The following is a 12,740-nucleotide window of genomic DNA, read 5'->3' as shown; positions in this document are numbered from 1 at the left end:
GCTTCCCTTTTAAAACCATAAACATATAAATGTTTTTATGGCGTAGGGATCAGCGAAAATGATTAATTCGAGGGGGCAAAGTTTCCCAAGAAGATTAAATACCAAGTTGGCAACACTGTTGTTTTTATTTTAAGGCACAACTTCAGTGTGTGCCAAACATCAAAAACGTCATCAAAAAAGCACAACAAAGAATGTTCTTTCTGCACCAACTCAGGAAGCTCAAACTGCCCAAGGAGCTGCTGATCCAGTTCTACAGAGGAACGATTGAGTCTGTCATCTGCACCTCCATAACTGTCTGGTTTGGCTCTGCAACCCAACAAGACAGACAGAGACTTCAGAGGATAATCAGAACTGCAGAAAAAACCATGGCTACCAACCTGCCTTCCACGGAGGACCTGTATACTGCATGAGTCAAAAAGAGGGCTGGGAAAATATCTACAGACCCCTCGCATCCTGGACATCAACTGTCTCAACTCCTACCCTCAAAACGACGCTATAGGGCACTGCACACCGGAACAACTAGACACAAGGACAGTTTTTTCCCAAACGCCATCACTCTGCTAAACAAATAATTCCCTCAACACAGTCAAACTATTTACTAAGTCTACTATTTACTGCACTACTATTAATCTTCTCATTGTTCCTATCATCCATCTATTCCCACTTATGACTGTATGACTGTAACTTGTTGTTGTATCCTTACGATTTATATTGGTTTCCTAGTATGATTTTTTTTAAAAAAATTGATTTATATGCCGCCCTTCTCCGGAGACTCAGGGCGGTTTACAATGCATTAAGCAATAGCCTTCATACTTTTGTATATTTATACAAAGTCAGCTTATTGCCCCCATAATATGGGCCCTCATTTTACCTACCTTAGAAAGGATGGAAGGCTGAGTCAACCTTGAGCCTGGTGAGATTTGAACTTGCAGTAATTGCAGGCAGCAGATGTAAGTGGGTGTTAATTAGTCTGCTGAGCCACCAGAGCTCCAGATTTGATTGCTTATTTGTTCCCTATCACTATCATTAAATGTTGTATCTTATGATTCTTGACGAATGGATCTTTTCTTTTATGTACACTGAGAGCGTGTGCACCAAAGACAAATTCCTTCTGTGTCCAATCACACTTGGCCAATAAAGAATTCTATTCTATTCTAAATACCAAGTCGGCAACACTGTTGTTTTATTTTAAGGCACAACTGCACTAGATTTAGGTGCATGCCAAATAAGCTAGCGTAGGACATCCTTTGTCATGTCCACTTGTAAACCCACCTGTCAAAGTTCACATATATGTTCTATTAATTCCTTGTGGTATTCCCACATTATGAACTGCAGCAAATGGGGGGGGGGAGTCTTAATTCAAAAGTCCAAACAAAGGGGAAAAGGTGGTTTTTGCCATCATTTTCTTCTTCCAAGCTGCAGAGAAAAAGTAGATTATGAATGAACTATTTATTTATTTCGTTAAATTTGTTAGGGCTGCCCGCTCCCAATACAATCCTTGACTTACAACGTCAACTGAGCCCGAAATTTCTGTTGCTAAGCAAGACAGTTGTTAAGTGAGTTTTGCCCCATTTGACGACCTCTCTCTTGCCACGGTTGTTAAGTGAATCACCACAATTGTAAAATTAGTAACACAGTTGTTAAGTGAATCTGGCTTCCCCATTGGCTTTCCTTGTCAGAAGGTCGCATAAGGGGATGACGTGACACCACCACCCCCGGGACACTACGACCGTCATAAGTACATGCCAGTTGGCCAAAAATCTGAATTTTAATCACGTGACCATGGGGAGGCTGCAATTTTGGTTAAGTGTGAAAAACGGTCGTAAGTCACTCTTTTCAGTGCTGTTGTAACTTTGAACGGTCATTAAATGAATGATTGTGAGTCGAGGACTGCCTGTATAAAAGGTAAAGGTAAAGGTTCACCTCGCACATATGTGCTAGTCATTCCCGACTCTAGGGGGCGGTGCTCCTCTCCGTTTCAAAGCCGAAGAGCCAGCGCTGTCCGAAGACGTCTCCGTGGTCATGTGGCCGGCATGACTCAAGGCCAAAGGCGCACGGAACGCTGTTCCCTTCCCACCAAAGGTGGTCCCTATTTTTCTACTTGCATTTTTTTTTACCTGCTTTCGAACTGCTAGGTTGGCAGAAGCTGGGACAAGTCACGGGAGCTCACCCCTTTACGCGGCGCTAGGGATTCGAACCGCTGAACTGCCAAACTTTCGATCGACAAGCTCAGCGTCTTAGCCACTGAGCCACTCACGTCCCTGTATAACGCCTGTATAACCGGCCTCTAATAATAATAATCATTAAAGTGTTGTACCTTATGATTCTTGACAAATGTATCTTTTCTTTTATGTACACTGAGAGCATATGCACAAGACAAATTCCTTGTGTGTCCAATCACACTTGGCCAATAAAAAATTCTATTCTATTCTATTCTATTCTATTCTATTCTATTCTATTCTATTCTATTCTATTCTAATATTTATGTCAGTTTAGTGCAAGCCAGAAGGGCCAAAAAGCTGGCAGCCGCATCAAACAATTTTGGAGAGGTAGGAAAAAAGGCAGACTCTGAAATATACAATACAATTCCACCGAGTGTCTTCAGGCTCCTGCCAGGATGCAGGGATGGGAAGGCATGGTGCCCTCTTGTCTGCAGCTCTGTGCTGAGAAGGGACATCCATCAACGCCATCCTTGCTGGAGACCAACAGCCCATTACAGTTGGCACTGCTTAACAAACCTGGCAGATAAAACCCAGGTCCACTGCAAGTTCTTGGCAGACAGCATTTGGCAGGGGAGAGGAGGGGCATACATTCCTCTTTCGGTGCTAACTAGATCCCAGAGCAGATTGAGGATCTCAAAAAAAGATCCAGCAGTCATCCAGGCTGGAACACAAATCTAAGACCAAAACATATTTTGGGTCTCAGTATTAACCAAGTGTAGGGACACGGTGGCTCAGTGGCTAAGACACTGAGCTTGTCAATCGAAAGGTCGGCAGTTCAGCGGTTCGAATCCCTAGTGCTACGTAATGGGGTGAGCTCCCGTGACTTGTCCCAGCTTCTGCCAACCTAGCAGTTCGAAAGCAGGTCAAAAAAAATGCAAGTAAAAAAACAGGGACCACCTTTGGTGGGAAGGGAACAGCGTTCCGTGCGCCTTTGGCATTGAGTCATGCCGGCCACATGACCACGGAGACGTCTTCGGACAGCGCTGGCTCTTCGGCTTTGAAACAGAGAGGAGCACCGCCCCCTAGAGTCGGGAACATTTAGCACATATGTGCAAGGGGAACCTTTACCTTTACCTTTTATTAACCAAGTACAGATCATCCTTGAATTACAATCATTCGTTTAGTGACCCTTCGAAGTTACAATGGCACTGGGGAAAAAAGGGACACTTATGGCTTTTTGCCACACTTATGACCATTGCAGCATCCTTGTGGTCATGTGACCAAAATTCAGATGCTTGGCAACTGGCTCATATTTATGACGGTCGCAGTGTCCCGGGGTCATGTGATTGTCTTTTGTGACTTTCTGACAAGCCAATGTCAATGGGGAAGCCAGATTCACTTTACAACCATGTGACATCTACAGGGATTCACTTAGTAATTGTGGCAAAAAAGATTGTAAAATGGAGTAAAACTGACTTAACCTTTGTTAGCTTAGCAACAGAAATTTGGGGGTCAATTGGGGTCATAAGTCGAGGACTCCCTGTACTTCCCCTGCTTTTTAAAAGGGGCTCCTGTGTGGCTTTCCTCTACTTTTGTTGTACCTTGCTATCTTAACAGGTTAAATAAATGTAACAGATTAACAGAGTTGGAAGGGACCTTGTAGGTCATCTAGTCCAACCTCTTGCCCAAGCAGGAGACTCTACTACACCATTTCTGACAGATGGCAGTCCAGTCTCTTCTTGAAAGCCTCCAGGGATGAAGTTCCCACAATTTCTGAAGGCAACTTCTGTTCCATCGGTTGATTGTTCTCACTGTCAGGAAATTCCTCCTTATTTCCAGGTCGAATTTCTCCTTGATTGGCTTCCACCCATTATTCCTTGTCTGGCCTTCGGGTACCTTGGAAAATAGCTTGACCCCCTTCCTCCTCTCTGGGGCAGCCCCTCAACTATTGGAAGATGCTCTCCTGTCTCCCCTGGTCCTTCACTAAACTAGCCATGCCAAGTACTAGCAACCATTCATTCTATGTTGTTTCTTTTCCCTGCTTGTTTGATGAGCAGTACAGAATTTTTTTTTCAGCCAGTCGTTAAGAACTATGCAAATGTGAGGTAGCTACAAATTTGTTTATTTAAAAAAAAGTGTATGATCAAATGCGCCGCCTTGAATGAGGCAAACTTTGCATGAGTAAGGAGTCGCAGCTCGTTTGCAGGATGTAATAAGAGGCTTTGTAACATGGAAATAGTGCAAGAACGGGGAATAAATGGAAGACTCGCTGAATACTTCAATAATGATCAGGGTGGGAAACGAGAATGTGGAATGTCTCCTTCGCGGTTTAATATACTCCTTGATAAAAAGTATAAAGAATGCTTGTTGTGATGCTGAGGTGTGTTGAAGACATGAAGGCATCTCTGCCTTTGTATGCAAACAATGTCCTGTTGTTAGCGAAAATCCTGCATAAATTGCAGTGAATATTACTACTACATGATGCATTAAGGAAACGCATGGATGCTAGTTATACATAAAGGCGAAGAAAACAAATTAGAGCAGGAGGTAAATAACCTGGCTAGAACGCCTACAGCTGAAGACATTTTCAGAATTCACAAATGTTGGCAGAAAGGTAATGGTGTGGTAAATGTTTCCGGCAAAAGCGAATGTGGGAATACGGGGAAAAAGGAAAGGAAGGAAAAATGGAGGTGTAGATATGTGTGCTTCTGTCCACTTAATAAGAAAGGAAGCATTTTTTGGTATCTTGGGGAAAACACAGAAAGAAATGCAAAATCGAATTTGGTCACTGGGACCAGAGATTTACAGGTAGTCCTCGACTTACAACAGTTCACTTAGTGACAAAGTTACAGCGGCACTGAAAAAATGACTTATGACCATTTTCCAGACTTATGACCGTTGCAGTATCCCCATGGTCATGTGATTTACATTCAGTTGCTTGACAACTTATTCACATTTATGACGGTTGCAGTGTCCTGGGGATACGTGATCCCCCTTTTGCGACAAGCAACATCAATGGAGAAGCCAGATTCACTTAACAACCAGATTACTAATTTAACTGCAGTGATTCATTTAACAAATGTGGCCAGAAAACAGCAATAGCACTTAGATTTATATACCGCTTCAAAGTGTTTTACAGCCCTCTCTAAGCGGTTTACAGAGTCAGCCTCTTGCCCCCAACAATCTGCTTTCCCATTTTACCGACCTCGGAAAGACGGAAGGCTAAGTCAACCTGGAGCCGGTTAGGATCGAACTGCTGGCAGTGGGCGGAATTAACCTGCAATACTGCATTCAAACTCACTTAACGATTTTCTCACTTAGCAACATAAATTTTGTGTTCGATGATGTTCGTAAGCTGAGGACTTACCTGTACTCTTCTGAGCTTTCGGACTTTTCGAAATTCAATTTCGCAGTATTATCTGGGATACGTATAATTTGCCTTCATTTGCAAGAAATTAAATGCCTTGCAAGTGTGATGATGATGATGATGGTGCTGCTGGACACCAGATTAGGAGGCTGTAAATTCTAATCCTTGCCTTAGACATCAAATCCGGTTTGAATGACTTTGGGCCAATGGTGAAATCTAAAATTTGTTACTACCGGTTCTGTGGGCGTGGCTTGGTGGGGGGTGGGGGGGTAATGTGACTGGGTGGGCGTGGCCAATTTTATTTTATTTTTTTACTTTTAAAACCATTTTTTCTACAACCTCTTCGGCGAAGAGGTTGTAAAAAAAATGCTTTCAAAAGGCTCTGACGATCCCAGCTGAGTTGCCTGATCATCAGAGGGTTTTTAAAGAGGGCAGTAGCATTTTTGCTACTGGTTCTCCGAACCACCCGCCTCCATCGCTACCGGTTCGGGCGATCCGGTCCAAACCGGGAGCATTTCACCCCTGCTTTGGGCCCCTCACTTTCTTTCAATTCAAACCACCTGGCAGGGGTATTTTTGTGGGTGAAAATAGAAGGCAGGCTCATTGAGTTGTACAAAATAAAGACAGGATTTAAATGGAATGATGCATTTACCGTATTTTCCGGACTATAAGATGCATCTAGATTTACAGAAGGAAAACAAGAAAAAAAAATAGTTTTTCGACTCCGTGCATCGCGTTTTTGCCCTCCCCGGACCCCAGAAGCACTCTGTAGTGCTCCGCACTTCCAGTTTTCGCCAAAAACGTGCCCTTTTTTACCAAAAACGTGCCCATTTTTGGCCTGCAGAGTGCTTCTGGGGGCCAGGGAGCCCAAAAACAGGCCCGTATTCGATCTATAAGACACACCGAAATTTTCACCCACTTTTGGGTGGGAAATGCGCCTTATACTCTGAAAAATACGATAATTTAAAAACTAAAAACTTGAAAATGAGTAGTTTAAGAAGGGCACGTGGTGAAGTAAGAAGAGCCAAGATCAAGAAGGCACAGATCCCGAAGAAATGCAGGTAGTCCCTTAAAGTTACGGCACTAAAAAAATTGACTTATGACCTTTTTTCACACTTACGACCGTTGCAGTCGACCGTTCTGACAAGCAAAGTCGAGGGGGAAGCCAGATTCACTTAACAACCGGGTTACTAACTTAACAACTGCAGTGTCTCACTTAACAAGTATGGCAAGGAAGGTCGGAAAAGGGGGCAAAATTAATTTAACAACCGTCTCACTTAGCAACAGGGGTTCAATTGTGGTTGTAAGTTGAGGACTACCTGTTTCTAGGAAAAAACTGGCTGATACCGCAATAAGCTGTTCTCATTCTTACCCCATCTCTCTCTCTCTCTCTGGATTGTTGTGATCATGAGGAAAAGAAATACAATCAGGGCAGGAATTATGCATATTTTGTGTTCATTCAGATTTGCATATGGCTCTGTCAGGTTCTACTTACGTGTAAAATCAACCTGGTTTTTATTCCTCCAACATCCACACCATCAGGTTATCTATTTTGCCCTTGTTGGGTATTTATTTGAGAACTTGATCTTCATACAAAGGCCTGAAAGACACAGGGTTGGGGGGGGGGGGGCGGAGAGAGAGAGAGAGAGAAATAGGTTATCCTTTTTATTTGAAAGGTTTGCAACATTTCTTCTTTAAAATATTACTTACAGGATGTTAAACTCCAGGCCGGTTCGCATGGCTGGGCTCACACAATGCACTTAACCTGATTATCAGAAGAGATCTTTTTCTGTGTTCCCAAAATACATTTGAATGGTAAGATGACCAAGTAGGTCAGGTTTCACAATAAGGCACATAAAATAACCCAGATTAACCCAAACCAAGCTTAGACAATCTGCCAGGTCTTTAAGTGAATTGTTTAACTGGGCAAAGCAAAAGTTTGCTATTGCATGCCGGCTACTATGATGTCAGAGGAAAGGTAATAAGCCGTGGAATGCAAAGAATGTTATTTCCTTGGGGCCTGTAAGAAACCCCCCTTTGGCTGAAATGTGGGTTAGAAAGGATTGGTGGGGAGGGGATTGGGTTTTGCAAGAAGGGAGGACCGAACAAGGCAGATGTGTAAACCAAATTTTACAAATATTTATTGGGAGAATAACTTCCAAATGCCCCGAGGGCAGAGGCTAATGGGAAATATATCAAATATAAAAAATAAAAATAAAAAATAAAACTATTGCATGTGTTCATCCCACAAGTCAGACTTCTGCTTTTTTTTTTTTCTCTCTCAGCCTTGAGGGATAAAGCCAGGATTACTATTCAGCAGGTTCTGACGGTTCTGGAGAACCGGTAGCGGAAATTTTGAGCAGTTCGGAGAACCGGCAAATACCACCTCTGGCTGGCCCCAGAGTAGGGTGGGAATGGAGACTTTGTAATATCCTTCCCCTGCCACATCCCGCCCACCAAGCCACGCCCACAGAACCGGTAGTAAAAAAAAATTGGAATTCCACCACCGGATAAAGCCTTGATTTTTGGCAACCGCATGGCCAAATATCCCTGGGCTAGCCCTTTGAGTAGCCCCCAGGAAGTCACATTTTCAAAAAGTAACTGGGGACCACGACAAAAACAAAATGTTGATTTCATTTACTGTAGTCCTTGTACATACGACCATAACGGAGCCTGCCTGTTATGGCCGTATGTCGTGACCGTTGTAAAATGGTTGGTAAGAATAGCCGAGAAGATTATAGGACCCTCAGTTTCCTGTTATTCAGGATGCTGCATATAAGCGCTATGTGCTTAGAGCTCAAAGCATTGTTAGAGACCCCACGCAGCCATCACAGTCTGTTTCTGTTGCTCTCCTCTGGGAGGAGGTTTCGAAGTATTTCTAGCAGGACTTCCAGATTCTGTAACAGCTTTGTTCCCTAGGCCAGGGATGGCTAACCCGTCGCGCACATGTCTGGGTCGCAACCCAGAAAAGGAGTTGCCCAGAGTGCATGCGCGTGCCTGAAAATGAACTTCCGGTTTCCGGCGCGTGCAAGCGCTCTGGCCAGCTAGTCTTCCGGGTTTCTGGCACGCATGCGCACACGACGATCAGCTAGCCGGCACGCATGATCACGCAGGAAAACGGAAGACCAGCTCTTCCAGTTTTCAGCACTGCTGCATGCATGAAGGGCAGCTGATCGTCGTGAGCACATGCGCGCCAGAAACCCAGAAGAGGAATAGGCGACATCACGCATGCCAGGCAACATGGCTCCATGTTGTCACTTCGGGCATGTGTGCCATAGGTTCACCATCCATCTGGCAAACTCGCAAGATTCGTTTTTCTCGCCATGTACATATATACATCCGAGCTAGACTGTAGTGTTTCTCTGTGTCATATAATATATGTGCCTAATTTTGTACTTATTTATTTATTTTGTCATGGTTATTTAGCGTATACTGGAGGCGGTGACCCTTTGAGAGCTGTATGCAATAAAATTTCATTCTAATGTATGCCGATTAGTGTACATTCAAAGTGACAATAAAGTTATTCTATGAGTCAGTCACATTTCCAACCTAATTTTACAACCATTTTTGTGGTGGTCGTTAAGCAAACCCATGGCAAAGATGGCAGAAACGGCGTAAAACATGGTCACGTGACTGGAGGGCACTGCCAAATGGTCATAAAGGCAGCCGTTGTCACCTGAAGTTGACTGGACCATTAGAACTTTGAACCTGGCATGTAAGATTCAGGTCAGATCACACATCTTCAAGGTTGAGAAATACCGCTTTGGAAGTTCAAACCACGGAGAAAAATACACCCTCGGGCAACAGGTTGGGCAACCCTACCGTGCTCACCAAGGCCGTCATTTACAAGATCTCTCAATTACCTCTTATTTACTGTATCTCTTACTAGCAGCCTGCAGATAATCTTTATTTTGCGTTTCAGAGGGACCGCAAATGCTTCAAGCCTTCCATTAATACAATGAAAGAACAAGAAAACAGAGAGAGTCCTAAAACTCCCCGTCTCCTGGTGATTGGCCCAAAGTCACCCAGCCAGCTTTCATGGTTAAGGCGAAACTAGAACTCACTGTCCCCCGGTTTCTATATCTTTTTAGATATTGATTTTTATATATTTTATATATATTTACCGGTATATTTTTGCTTCAAGGTTTCCCAAAGAGGGGCCACCACCTCTATAGGTACTCTGCCCATTCTCCTAGCATTGCATTAAAGTTAAAGATTCCCTTCGCACATATGTGCTAGTCGTTCCCGACTCTAGGGGGCGGTGCTCATCTCCGTTTCAAAGCCGAAAGCCAGCGCTTTCGGCTTCAGCTCCAAAGACGTCTCCGTGGTCATGTGGCCGGCATGACTCAACGCCAAAGGCACATGGAGTGCTGTAATTTGCCACCAAAGGTGGTCCCTATTTTTCTACTGGTATTTTTTTACCTGCTTTCGAACTGCTAGGTTAGCAGAAGCTGGGACAAGCAACGGGAGCTCACCCCGTTACGCGGCAGCACTAGGGATTCGAGCCGCTGAACTGCCAACCTTTCGATTGACAGGCTCAGCATCTTAGCCACTGTCCCTTATGAAGCATTGCATTACTGATGTACAAAAACTGAGTTTCTCCCATCCCGCCGACATATAAACACAACTCCTGGGTAAGACAACAAGCTATTTTCCCTGTGTATTACTGTTAACCTGAACAGCAAATGCCAGTGTCAAATGTTAGGGCGGGGACGCATGAGGGTAGCTAATCCATAGATTATGCTGGCCAATTGACCAATGTATTCTTAGCTTTGGAGTCGCCAGGGCAGCTTATATTCTTAAGGACTCTAGATAAGAAGGTGTACAGTCTCTGCTTTTCCAATGAAATCAAACCACGGGCCTCTTCCACGATAATAGCTAAAATCTCGGTTTGAAAGTCATTTTGAAAATGACTGGGGAATTTTCGCTCCAAAAGCTTTGTGCCAATAAAGAAAGCTAGTTTTCTTTGCGATTTGAAATACAACTGGTTTTTAAAACCCTCTAGGAAAAATCTGGCCTTTTTTTTTTTCTTTTCTTTTCTTTTCTTGACTACAGGATTTCTGTCCAAATTCCACGCCTCCCATCGATAGCTGACAATATCTCTGCCTTTGGAGAAAAAAAACAAGTTTTTAAGATCTAGCATTTCTCATTTCGGAAATTAATCATCATAAATGGCATTAAAGCAGCAAGAAGAACATTTACGTCCTCCTCTCTGCTGTATTTATTGGCTAGGGACAAAGAATGAAATATCTGCTAATATTCCTGTGGACTGCTGGTTTCCTCCCACCCCAGTTTAAATACCCTTCTCCTTTCAACATTAATACCCAGATTACTCATCCCTGTACTGATTGGATTGAGAGGCAATTATAGTCAGACTGTGGAGAAAAAAAATAAGAGACAGCTCCCAGCAGCACCCTAATAAAAGTTTGCAGTCAGTACCTTTCCCTTTGCAAAAAGCTCATTCTACAACATAGAACATAAAATTGTAGGGCTCGGAGGTCTTCTAGTCCAGCCCCATGCTCAGGACAGGAGATCTTATGTCATCCTGGTCAAAGGGTTGTCCAGTCTATTTTGAAAAAAAAACCTCAATGATGAGGCACACAATAGGTTTTGGGCAGAGGCATAGCAGCATCTGCTGGAGCTGCAGGGCTGTTGTAGATATTTTCCAAAGCTACCCAAAGGCCAGACAAGAAACAATGCATGGAAACTGATCAAGGAGAGATTCAACCTGGAAATAAGGAGAAATTTTCTGACAGAAAATTCCATTAACCAGTGGAACTGCTTGCCACCAGAAGTTGTGGGTGCTCCATCACTGGAGGTTTTTAAGAAGAGATTTGGACAGCCACTTAACTGAAATAAGTCTACTGAAGCTAGTCTAGCTAGTCTAGTGAAGAGAAGGACCAGGGGAGACAGGAGAGCATCTTCCAATATTTGAGGGGCTGCCACAGAGAGGAAGGAGGAGGTCAAGCTATTTTCCAAAGCACCCGAAGGCCAGAGAAGGAATAATGGGTGGAAACTGAAGAAGGAGAGATTCAACCTGGAAATAAGGAGAAATTTTCTGATAGTGAGAACAATCAACCCATGGAACATAAGTTGCCTTCGGAGGATGTGGGAGCTTCTTCACTGGAAGCTTTCAAGAAGAGACTGGACTGGCATCTGTCAGAAATGGTGTAGGGTCTCCTGCTTGGGCGGGGGGTTGGACCAGATGACCTACAAGGTCCCTTCCAACTCTATTCATCTATTAATGATATGTTTCATTAATAATGTCAATTTAACTCTCTTTAACAAACTTCCGCCCATTCGAGGCAGTCCTTGACTTACAACCAAAACTGAGCCCAAAATTTCCATTACTAAGCAAAACATTTGCTTAGTGGTTTGGAGAACAAATTGACCCACCTCTTCTTTGTGGCAGCCCCTCAAGTATTAGAAGACAACTGTCATTTCTTCCTTAACTCTTCTCTTTGATAGGCTAGACATACCATATCTATCTCCCTCAACCGTTCATCATACGAAGGGATTCGTATTCTGATTCCACTGAGGGAAAAAAATGAAACACAAAACAGAAACTTTTTCAGGCACAAAGGATTAACCCTCCCAGCAGTTGTTCAAATACTACCAAATTGTAGGGATCGCTCATGAGAATATAGGTACGGTAGATGCAGAAAAATAAAGTTTGAAATCTTCTTGCTATTCTTTTCTATGGGATGTGACACCAAAGGAAAGACAAAGGTCGAACCATTTGGGAAGGTGACTACCGGAAACCCTGGAAGATAATCCTGTTTTTGTTTCCTTGGAAATGTATGTCAGAAAATTTGGATCAAGCTGCACCACTGCGGGGAAAGGGGAAAGAGGAGAGGAGAGGAGAGGAGAGGAGAGGGAAGAGGAAGGGAAGGGAAGGGAAGGGAAGGGAAGGGAAGGGAAGGGAAGGAAAGGAAAGGAAAGGAAAGGAAAGGAAAGGAAAGGAAAGGAAAGGAAAGGAAAGGAAAGGAAAGGAAAGGAAAGGAAAGGAAAGGAAAGGAAAGGAAAGGAAAGGAAAGGAAAGGAAAATCCACCACCTGCAAAAACTTGGATGGAAAGTTTCCCATATATTCTCATCTTCAAAAATTCAGGAATTAAAAACCTCAAAGGTTGAGAAAAGTCAGATTTTTACCCCTTCCTAGTGGCAGTGATTTAGCTTATAGTTTAGCTACAGCCCTCTACCCGGTAGGAGA

Source organism: Pituophis catenifer, unplaced genomic scaffold (genome assembly GCF_029215685.1).
Source record: "Pituophis catenifer annectens isolate HBS135680 unplaced genomic scaffold, rPitCat1.0.hap2 SCAF_10, whole genome shotgun sequence".
NCBI lineage: Eukaryota > Metazoa > Chordata > Lepidosauria > Squamata > Colubridae > Pituophis > Pituophis catenifer.
The sequence above is the reverse complement of the archived record's forward strand: the minus strand, read 5'-3'. Positions refer to the sequence as shown.